This window comes from Carlito syrichta, unplaced genomic scaffold (assembly GCF_000164805.1).
Source record: "Carlito syrichta isolate Samal-C Ts95f unplaced genomic scaffold, Tarsius_syrichta-2.0.1 Scaffold303721, whole genome shotgun sequence".
Taxonomy (NCBI): domain Eukaryota; kingdom Metazoa; phylum Chordata; class Mammalia; order Primates; family Tarsiidae; genus Carlito; species Carlito syrichta.
The window spans coordinates 47,300-57,156 of NW_007247817.1; positions in this window are offsets into that span (position 1 = coordinate 47,300).

A 9,857-nucleotide genomic window follows, 5' to 3' on the forward strand; every position below is an offset into this window, starting at 1 on the left:
GGGAGCGGCCACTGCACTCCAGTCTGGGTGACAGAGTGAAACTCCAACTCAAAAAAAACAGATTTACACATCATGACAACCATATCTACGGCCATCCTCCTCAGGAAAAGTAAACCATATGAAAGCTGAAAACCCTGCTTGAGGGCAACTTTGCACCACAGTTCTTTATGCCACTAAAGTCTATGTCCATCCCACAACTACAGAGCAAGACAGATGTTGTGTTTTCCATGTTGAAGATGTAGGTTACATACCTTTTTGCTTGTGAACACCTCCCTTCTGATAAGAGGAAAGCTGTGTTGATGGACGTGTTTTTGTGTCATCAATATCTAGACACTTTTTATTTTTTACTCTTATCAGGATCATGCTTTCATCATAGAAATGCTTTTTCCCATTCATTAATTTCATTTTGGATTTTAATTCTTTTCAAAGAGTAAATGTGATAAGATAGCTTCAGAATTATCTTTTTTTTTTTTTTTGAAAAAAATGAGCCAAAGTTTTATTTGTTCATTTCTTGCATTTGAAGTACTCTTCGATGACATCCTTGGCTTGAGATTCTTTGCCATAGTCCTTAACTACTACACAACTGCAACCAACTACTTTCCAGAGTTTTCCCTCTCTGTCGATTTTACATAGGCCTACCCATTCCCCTAGTATCCAGCTTAATACATATTTTAAAAGAGCACTTTCAGCTTAGTCACTTATCCAAGTATGTATTACACAGATATGGATGTAAGTATATGTGTGTGTGTGTGTGTGTGTGTATATATATATATACACACACACATATATATGTATGTTTGTATATATTATCTTATGTATACATACACATATACATACTTTGTGTGCTGATTTAATTTCCTATTTGTAGAGCAGAATAACTGTTTGATCTTTTTGAAGAAAGAGCTCAAAGCATTTAAATAACCTAAAAAGTAACATGAATCTAGTAAATGCTAAGGAATGGTAAATAATAATGGCAATAAAACTCACAGGGCATGATCTATGATTTGTAGCTATCTTATAATTACCTCAATAAATTGTGCCAAGTTGCAGTAATATATAGGGTTTTCTTGTACATTATTTCTAATATTTTTCAATATCCCTGACTAATGTAGACCTTGACAAAATACATTTAATTACAAAATAACCCTGAATTATTTAAGAAGATCATATAAGGTGTCATAAAGCAACTTCAGATAACTATATTCAGTCTAGAGTTATGTCAGATACTGTTTAGGAAGTTCTGATTTTCTTTTCCACAGAAGTAAACATTTAGGTTAACTGTGGAAGGTGTTATTTATAGATATTTGCTGAGAGCATGTCACATATTTTACATATAAAATTGATATGAATATGACAAAATAAAACAATATATAAATATTTAACTAGATCTATTTATATAGAGTTGTGTTGTATTAAGTAGTCTTCTCAGTGCTTTAGAAATATTAATATAACTGGTTTTTCACTAATTTTTTGATTTGAATACCATTATGATACCGATTTTAATCAAGAATACTCAGGCCCAGAGAGGTTAATACTATATGACTTGTCCAAGTTATATAGTTAATAAAGGACAGAGTCATTTCAGTTGGCTTCAAAGTCCACCACTATACATATTGCTATCACAGGAAAATGTTAAATCTAAAAAACTAGTTTTCATTTTTAATTTTATTTTCAATTCATTATATGAATATACTGAATAAGTAAAATTTTCAATTTTATTTTATATTTTACTTGAATAATCATAATTTTAAAAGAACATGTCAAATTGCATATGTATATGTTAAAACATTTCTTTTGCTAGAAAGATGCATACAAATGTCTTATATTATTATAACTAGAGTCATAGTGAAGGGATGATATTGGGTAAATACTACATATGACACACAGCACACAGACACACAAAATAATTGGCTTTCTTATTACCATTAAAATTCACACATAAACACATAAATAACTCTGAACAGACATGTGGTTGTTATGGATAATAGAAAATCAAAGGTTTAGGGAAAAAACAGGAGAGAGGAGTAAGATGAGTGAAAAATCCTCCATCTTGTTCGTTTTGTAATTATGATTTATAGACATATAAGAATAATCTTTTAAAATGACCAAATTGATGTTGGTATTTGTTTTAGCAATTTGTGCTAATTTTGATACAAAAGTGATGATACCTTATTTGATATGAGATTCAATATGTTTCTTTAGAGTTACAGCACAGAAATTTTGGCTTGGGAATGTAAAATAAGTAGCTATTTTAATATGTCCATATTATAAAATTTTAAAAGTTATACTGTGGAATAGTCTGGGAATAGCCTGAAAGCCTGCATGTTTGTCCAAAGCATTTCTGTATGTCAATTCTAGTAAATGAAAGGAATGTTTAACATATTTAAAAATTAAAAGCAAGTTTATTTTTATTACTTTTATGAAACTTTTATTTGTCATTGATGAAAGCTTCTATTTTATTTCATTTTTGCCTTGTTAAGTTTTAAAATAAATGATAAATCATTGCAGCAACCAAGGTGTCCTTCATTAGGGCAGTAGATAAGCACATTGTAGTGCAACCGTAAGGTGGAATAACACATGAAAATAGAAAACAGAAATAAATTGATTTATACAACCACATAGTTGCATCTAAATGCATCTTGCTAAGTGAAAGAAGTGAGAACCAAAAGGCTGCATATGTTCTTCCACTAACACAACCATTTGAAAAGCAAAACCACAGTGACAGAAACAGAGCAGTAATTATTCAATCGTTAGGGAGGGGAACTGTTGATTACAAAGGGGGCACACACTCATTAGGGTAATGAATCTGTGCTACACAGTAATGGGGTGGCGGCTGCGTGACTCTATGCATTTAAAAATTGATAGAATTGTGAGTTACCGTGAGTGTTTAGTGGAAGCAAACAAACATATAAAAAAATCAGAATTGTAGGAATCTAAGGATGAGATGATGAATGTAAAATAATAAATAAATAAATAACATGACTGTGTTAGAAACGCATGCCACAAACTCAAAAGGTGATGAGGGAAGGAGCTAACCTAAGTAGCTTTGGAAAGCAGCATTTTGGCTGGCATGTGTAGGGTAAAGACTAAGTCACTGCACACACTGTGCTCTAAGTGGAGAGTGGTTTCTCATGCGATGTAGGGAGCCAGTTTTTTCACAGTCAGAGGAAAGTCACAGGTAGGCAAGAAATCTCACGGAAGTAGATTAGAGTTGGCAGCAACAGCATGAGCTCACGTTTATTTGCTATATTAACTCATGTGAATGCTGTTCAGAATATAGTGACAGATAAGTAAAAGCATGTGAAAATACAGAGTAGAACACACTTGACCTAGTTCAATCTGCTGATGCCATCCCAATCACCATAAGCATGCCCAGTGCCCAGAAGTTTTGATTTCCAAATATGATGACGGTAAAAGGGACCAGGATGCCTTTGAGAAGTGACTGTTCTAGTGCCGATACAAGAGGCTGGAGCATCATGCACTCCTGGTACATGAGAAAATGTTTGAGAAAACAAGAGGATGAGGTCATGCTACAGAGACAAAGAAGCCAAGTAAGAAGAACTTTCAGTGGCCAAAGCTGGAAAAATGTGAACAGCAGTAATGAACATAATATTAGATTATATATAACGCACAACATAAAATAAATACAAATGTGTTCATATTAGCATAGAATAATTCCATAAGTATTATTGGGGACAAGAGGTAAATCTCCTGTACAAAACAATTCTAAATGTTATATGAAGTCATTTTGCTTTCAAGAGATGGGACTAACCACCCCTCCTTTGAGGGTGGACCGTGTTTAATGACATATTTCCAGAGAAGAGAGGATTCAAGAAACATCACAGTGGAGAAATTTGGCTTACACTACCTTACTGAGAGATCAAGGGTGACACTACCAGTAGATGCCACATTTCCCTTTAAAATGATGTAATGAACAGGGAACTTCACCTCAGTGATATTCTTTCCAAAAAACCAATAACTCTGGCCTAATCACAAGAATAACATAAGACATCCCATTTGAGGGACTTTTCAACAACATAGCTGACCAGGACCCCTCAAAACTGCTAAGGTCATGCAAACACAGAAAGACTTAGAAACTCTCTCAACCAGATCACCCCAAGGAGACAGAACCTTGAAATGCAGTGTGGGGGTCCTGGACTGGATCCAAGAACAGAAAAGAGTCATTTATGGAAAAATGGGTGAGATCTAAATAGAGACTGGAGTTTACTTAATAGGCAGAACTAACATCAATTTCTTCCTCCTGAAACATGCTCTATGGTGATATAAGATAACATCATTAGGAAAAACTGAAACTTGGCAGCAGTATAGGGAAATAGTCTACACTACCTTTGCAACATATCTTGAAATCTAAAAACTATTTCCAAAACAAAATCTTTAATTAAAAAAATATATGATTTCCACAATACTGTTTAAGTTCTGCAAAACTTTAGTTTTGTCTATACCTCTCAAATCCAATTCTCCAAACTCAAAGATTATAAACTAGAAATTTGTTTCTAGTTCTACAGCTGAACTAGTTTAATAATAGACCACGTCCTTTGATATGGGAACCACTGGACAGCAGTTGACCTGCAGGGACTGTGCCCATATGCAGAGTTGGCCTTGAATGTCGGAAACTCCTGCAATGCTTCCTCTTGTGAAATTACCAGGATCAACTGCTAGAATCTGACAGTAACGGGCCCTAGAGAGAATTGAAATGACATGAACATATAAAAAATTCAAGAATACCAACATGAAAAGCAAGTTTCATACTCACTAAATCAACCTGTCCAGTTTAGAAAGATAGTTTTATTCCTGTACGAGTAAGCTACCTGCTTCTCCTAGAATACTGTGTTATTTATTATACTACATGTATTTTGCAGGTTGACACTACAGGAAGTGCTTTTGAATCTATATTAGCAAAAGGTTGAGATCATTAAATACAATGCTTTATAAAATATAAGCCTCCCTAAATAAACACTGTGTTTGAAGTATTTTCTATGTTTTTTTGTTTGTAGTGCTTGAAGTGCTGCTATGAAGTTAGAATAGTCCTTATGCTCCTGTGGTGGGGACATGGTAGCTCCCACATTCTTCTTTATCAGGTGCTAAATAACAGCACCTTCAATTCTCCAACTCCTAATCATCAGTGAAAGACTCACTTGACCTAAACTATGCCATTTCCTTTCCAAAATGTTGATGCCGTCCTTCTTAATCCATACAATTCTAAAATAAAAGGATAACTTCAAAAAAATGCAAGTTCATAACTCCTTAACTGAGGCATGAGGGATCATATTTGTTTCAGACTTGAATTTTTCTAACTTTATAAAGTTAATTCATTGCTTGTCCTGTATATTGTATAATACCTTGCTTGGGCAGAAACAAGTATTCATGTACACTTATGTTTTTGCCAAAAATTAATGAACTTTCACACTAAGTAGACCAAGTAGAAACTTCAGGAGTTTTGGCAAAAAATGAGCTAAGACCTCTTATGGTTTTGTCACAATACAGACTCGAAACCTTATCAGTGTTTGAAACATTAACTTCACAGTTGCTGAAAAAAGATTTCAACCTGTATAAATGTTTACCTCCTTTTCTCATGTAAAAATTCACCTGTTTAGATTCTATGTTCAACTACAAGTCCAAGTATCTCACTCCTTCCTGTGGATCATGTGCATGTGGTTTTGCACAGCAGGTCTCCATCTTTTCCTGTCATTTGAGACACCAGCCAGTTTTCCATGTGACACTCTCTGAAGATCCTAGTTTGTGTGATTCATGTCCCGATCACCTCAGTGAAGGGCTTTTGGAAAAGGGTCGTTCCACTTCAGCAAAGCTTGTACGAGAAGCCAAGAATCAGCCTGTGTGGGCTACACGTTGCTTTGACTATAGACAATAAGAGGTCATTATTTGATTAAAAATAAGTGTACAAGAATCATAATAATAAAGTGTATAATTTAAGCATCAAGTGATTCTCCAAATATTTATACAAATGACGGCACCCCCCCTTACTAGTACTGTCCCCAGTTTCTGCTCCCCAGAGGCAACTAGTTGACATTTTAGGTTTTGTTTTATATTTCAATTGATTCTCTTAATTCCTTTAATTTTTATTTCTACCATGCAACATTCCTTGTGGACCATATGTCTAATGGAGTAATAGGTAACTAAGAGACAAATTAGCTTGTGTGTTAGAGAGTTAGAATAGAGAATGGAAAAAAATAGAGCAGGGGCCGTTATTGGAAGTCCCGGGGAATGGAGGATATAGTCAGGGTATCCTCCCTGGAAAACATGATTGAGCAACATTCTGGAGATGAAGGAGTTAGCCACAGAGATCTCTGTGAGAGAGTAAGTGTATTAATTAGCATTCTCCAGAGGGACAGAACCACTAGGATATATGCAGGCCAAAAAGGGACTTTAGTAGGGAGAACCAGCTCACACAATTACAAGATGAAGTCCCACGTTAGACCGTCTGTGAGCTGGGCAATGAGGAAGGCTGATAGTGTGGCTCAGTCCACATCTGAAAGCTTAAAAACCAGGGAAGCCCACACCATAACCTCTGTCTGAGGCCAAAGTCCGAGAGCCTCTGAGAGGCCGCTGGCACAAGTCCCAGCATGCAAAAGCTGAACAAAATCTGGAGTCTGATGTCCAAGGGCAAGAGGAGAGGAAGGAAAACATCCTGTCAGGGAGAGGAGAGAGAGAGAGAGAGAGAGAGAGAGAGAGAGAGAGAGAGAGAGAGAGAGAGAGACATGCAGAGATAGACAGAGAGAGAGAGAGAGACAGAAAAAGTCAGGCAGAGACAGACAGGGAGACAGAAAAAGAGACAGAAAGAGACAGAGACAGAGAGAAACAGAAAGAGACAAAGAGAGACACAGAGCAGAGAGGTAGGGAGTGAGACAGAGAGACAGAGACAGAGAGCAGAGCAAGGGAGTTGAAGGAGACTCATTAAGCTGCTAATTCCCCTTCTCCTGCCAACATTGTTGTAGCCATGCTGGCAGCTGACTAAGTGGAGCCCAGATACTTTGATGGCAGGTTCTTCCTCTCCAGTTCACTGACTCACATATCAGTCTCCTCAGAAAACTCCTTCAAAGATACACTCAAAAACAATGCTTCACCAGTCATCTAGGCATCCTTCCGTCCAGTCATGTTGACACCTAATATTAACTATCACAGTGATCTACCCAGCCAGATGCCTGTTAAACTACCTAAAGCCTTAGAGAGCAATGTGTTCTTTCGTGGATTGTGAGTTTGGTGTCGTATCTAAGATATCTGCCTAACACACAGTCATGAGAATTTTTTTTCTAAGCATTTTTCTAGCAGTTTTATAACTTAAGATTTTACATTGATCTATTATCTACTTTTTAAAATTTTTATACATAGTATAAGGTATAAAATCTTTTTTTTGTGTGCATTCATATTCAAACTTCCCAACACAATTTGTTGAAAATCTATAATGTCTGCACCGCATTACCTTTGTGCTTTGTAAAGATTAGTAATCCATATAAGTGTGGGTGTATGTCTAGATTTTATATTTTGTTCTTTTCTGTCTGTCTTCATGACAATAATATGCTATTTTAATCACGATACCCCTCACATATATTTTACCTTTAGAGATGTTATAAACCTTATAATACATTGCTAGCATTATGTGGAAACAGCCAATTATTTTTCAAAGAGATTTACTTAATAAGGAAAAACAATCTTCACATTTATCCGTATTGTAACATTTCCAGTGCTTTTCATTTCTTTGGATAGATCAGAAATTTATCTGATAACATTTTCCTTCCATCTGAAAGACTTCCTTTAACATTTCTTGTAGTGAGGACTGCTGGTGATGAATTGTTTCAACTTTTGTATATCTGAAAATGTCTTTATTGCACCTTCCTTTCTGAAAGCTGTTTCTGCCAGTTATAGAATTCTAGGCTGATAGTTTCTAAAGATTTTTCTTTAAAGGTGTTTCTTTACCAACTTCTCGCTTGCACCATTTGCAACAAGAAATCTGCAGTCCTCTTCATTTTTGTTCCTCTGCATGTAATGTATTTTATTCTATGGCTGCCCTTGATCATTTATTTTATTACTTTTATTAAGAAATTTGATCATGGTGTGTCTTAGTATACTTTTATTCATGTTTCCTGTCCCTGGGTTTTATTGAGTGTTCTAATTTGAATGTGTCCCCCAAATTTCGTGTGGTAAAAATTTAATCCCTAAAGTGGCAGTATTAAAAACTGGAACCTTCAAATGGTAGTGGAATCATGAGGGCCTGCCCCCATGAATGGACTAGCTCATTTAAGGATGAATAGGTTACGGGGCATTGTGGGAGTGAAACTGGTGGCTTTATAAGGAGAAGAAGATCTGAACTAGCATGTTAGCAAGCTCAGTGTCCTTACTTTCTCACCATGTGACCCACTCAACTTTTCTAGACTCTGCAGAGAGTCCCAGTCAGGAGGAAGGTCCTCACCAGACAGGGTCATGCACTTGTACTTCCCACTTCCAGAACTGTGGGAAACAAATTCCTTTTCTTTATAAATAACCCACTTTCAGGTGTTCTATAATAAGCCACAGAAAAACAGGCTAGCACACTCTGAATCTTGTATCTATGGGTTTATAGTTTTCATCAGGCTTGGAAGTTTTCAACCATTATTTCCTTTTTGGGAACCAATTACCCATAAATTAGGCTGTTTCCGGTTGTTCCACAGCTTATTGATCTTTTTGTTGTTGGGTTTTGTTTTTTCCTCCTCTGTGTTTCATTTTTGATAGTTTCTATGCTTTGCCTTAAATTAAGCATTTTTTTTTTTTACCAAATCTAATCTGTCGCCCATCTCATTCAGTATATATTTTGTCTCAGATGTTGCAGTTTTCATCTCTACAACTTCAGTTTAATTATCCTTTATATCTTCTTTGTGTCTAAATTTTCCAACATTTGGAATATAGCTAAAATGACTGCCTTAATGTCTTTCTCTGCTTGTTCTGATATCTAGGTCAGTTCTGCCTCCGTTTTGATTGAGTGATTATTCCCTTCATTGCAAGTTGCTTTTACTTTTCTTACTGCATACCCGGTTGTCTCTGACTGGATGCCAGACCTTGTGAATGTAATGTGGTGGTGCCTGATACTTTGTATTCCTACCTATCTTCTTGAGCTTTGTTCTGAGAAGCTGTTTGTAAACAGTTTCATATTTTCAGGAATGGTGTGCATGCCTTGCTAGGTGGGTGTGAAGCCGGACTCAGTTTCCCCCTAAGTTTCCCCTGTCTTCACCAGGGGCTGTAATTATCTCAATGAAGTATGCAGGAGTAATTGTGAAACTCACCATTGTTTATGTTCCATCTCTGAGGAATTTTTATTCTTCATTGACTTATGTAATGTCTCGAAACATTGAGGACTGCTCATACCATGATCCTTTGTAATGATACAACAGTCAAAGCCAAGATGGAGTACAAACAATGGAATTACCATTGGATCTGACACACCAAGCAATACCAGACAAAACACAGGAAAGAGGTATTGAGGGAACACTCCTTGAAAGTGAAACTGATTGCTTCAACCTGTCCAGTCTTTATGGCTAAGACAAGGGTCTTGGGTTGGCAGGGGTTCCACTGTCCCAGTACGATATAACACACTTCTGAAAAATCCTCAGACCTCAAGGAATTACCTCAAAATACTAAAAAAGGGCTCTGCATACTTGACACTAACAATATTTTTGCAGAAAATCTATGATTCTGTGTTGGTCTTTCATAGTCATTATAGTTCTTAACAGAGGTTAGGAAAACGGCAGGAAATAGTAAGTTCTGAAGGCGAAAAATTTTATTCTACTTTGCCTCTTGTCTGCAAAAAAAGAACTGAAGATCTAAAATCACTGGAAATTATTATTTTA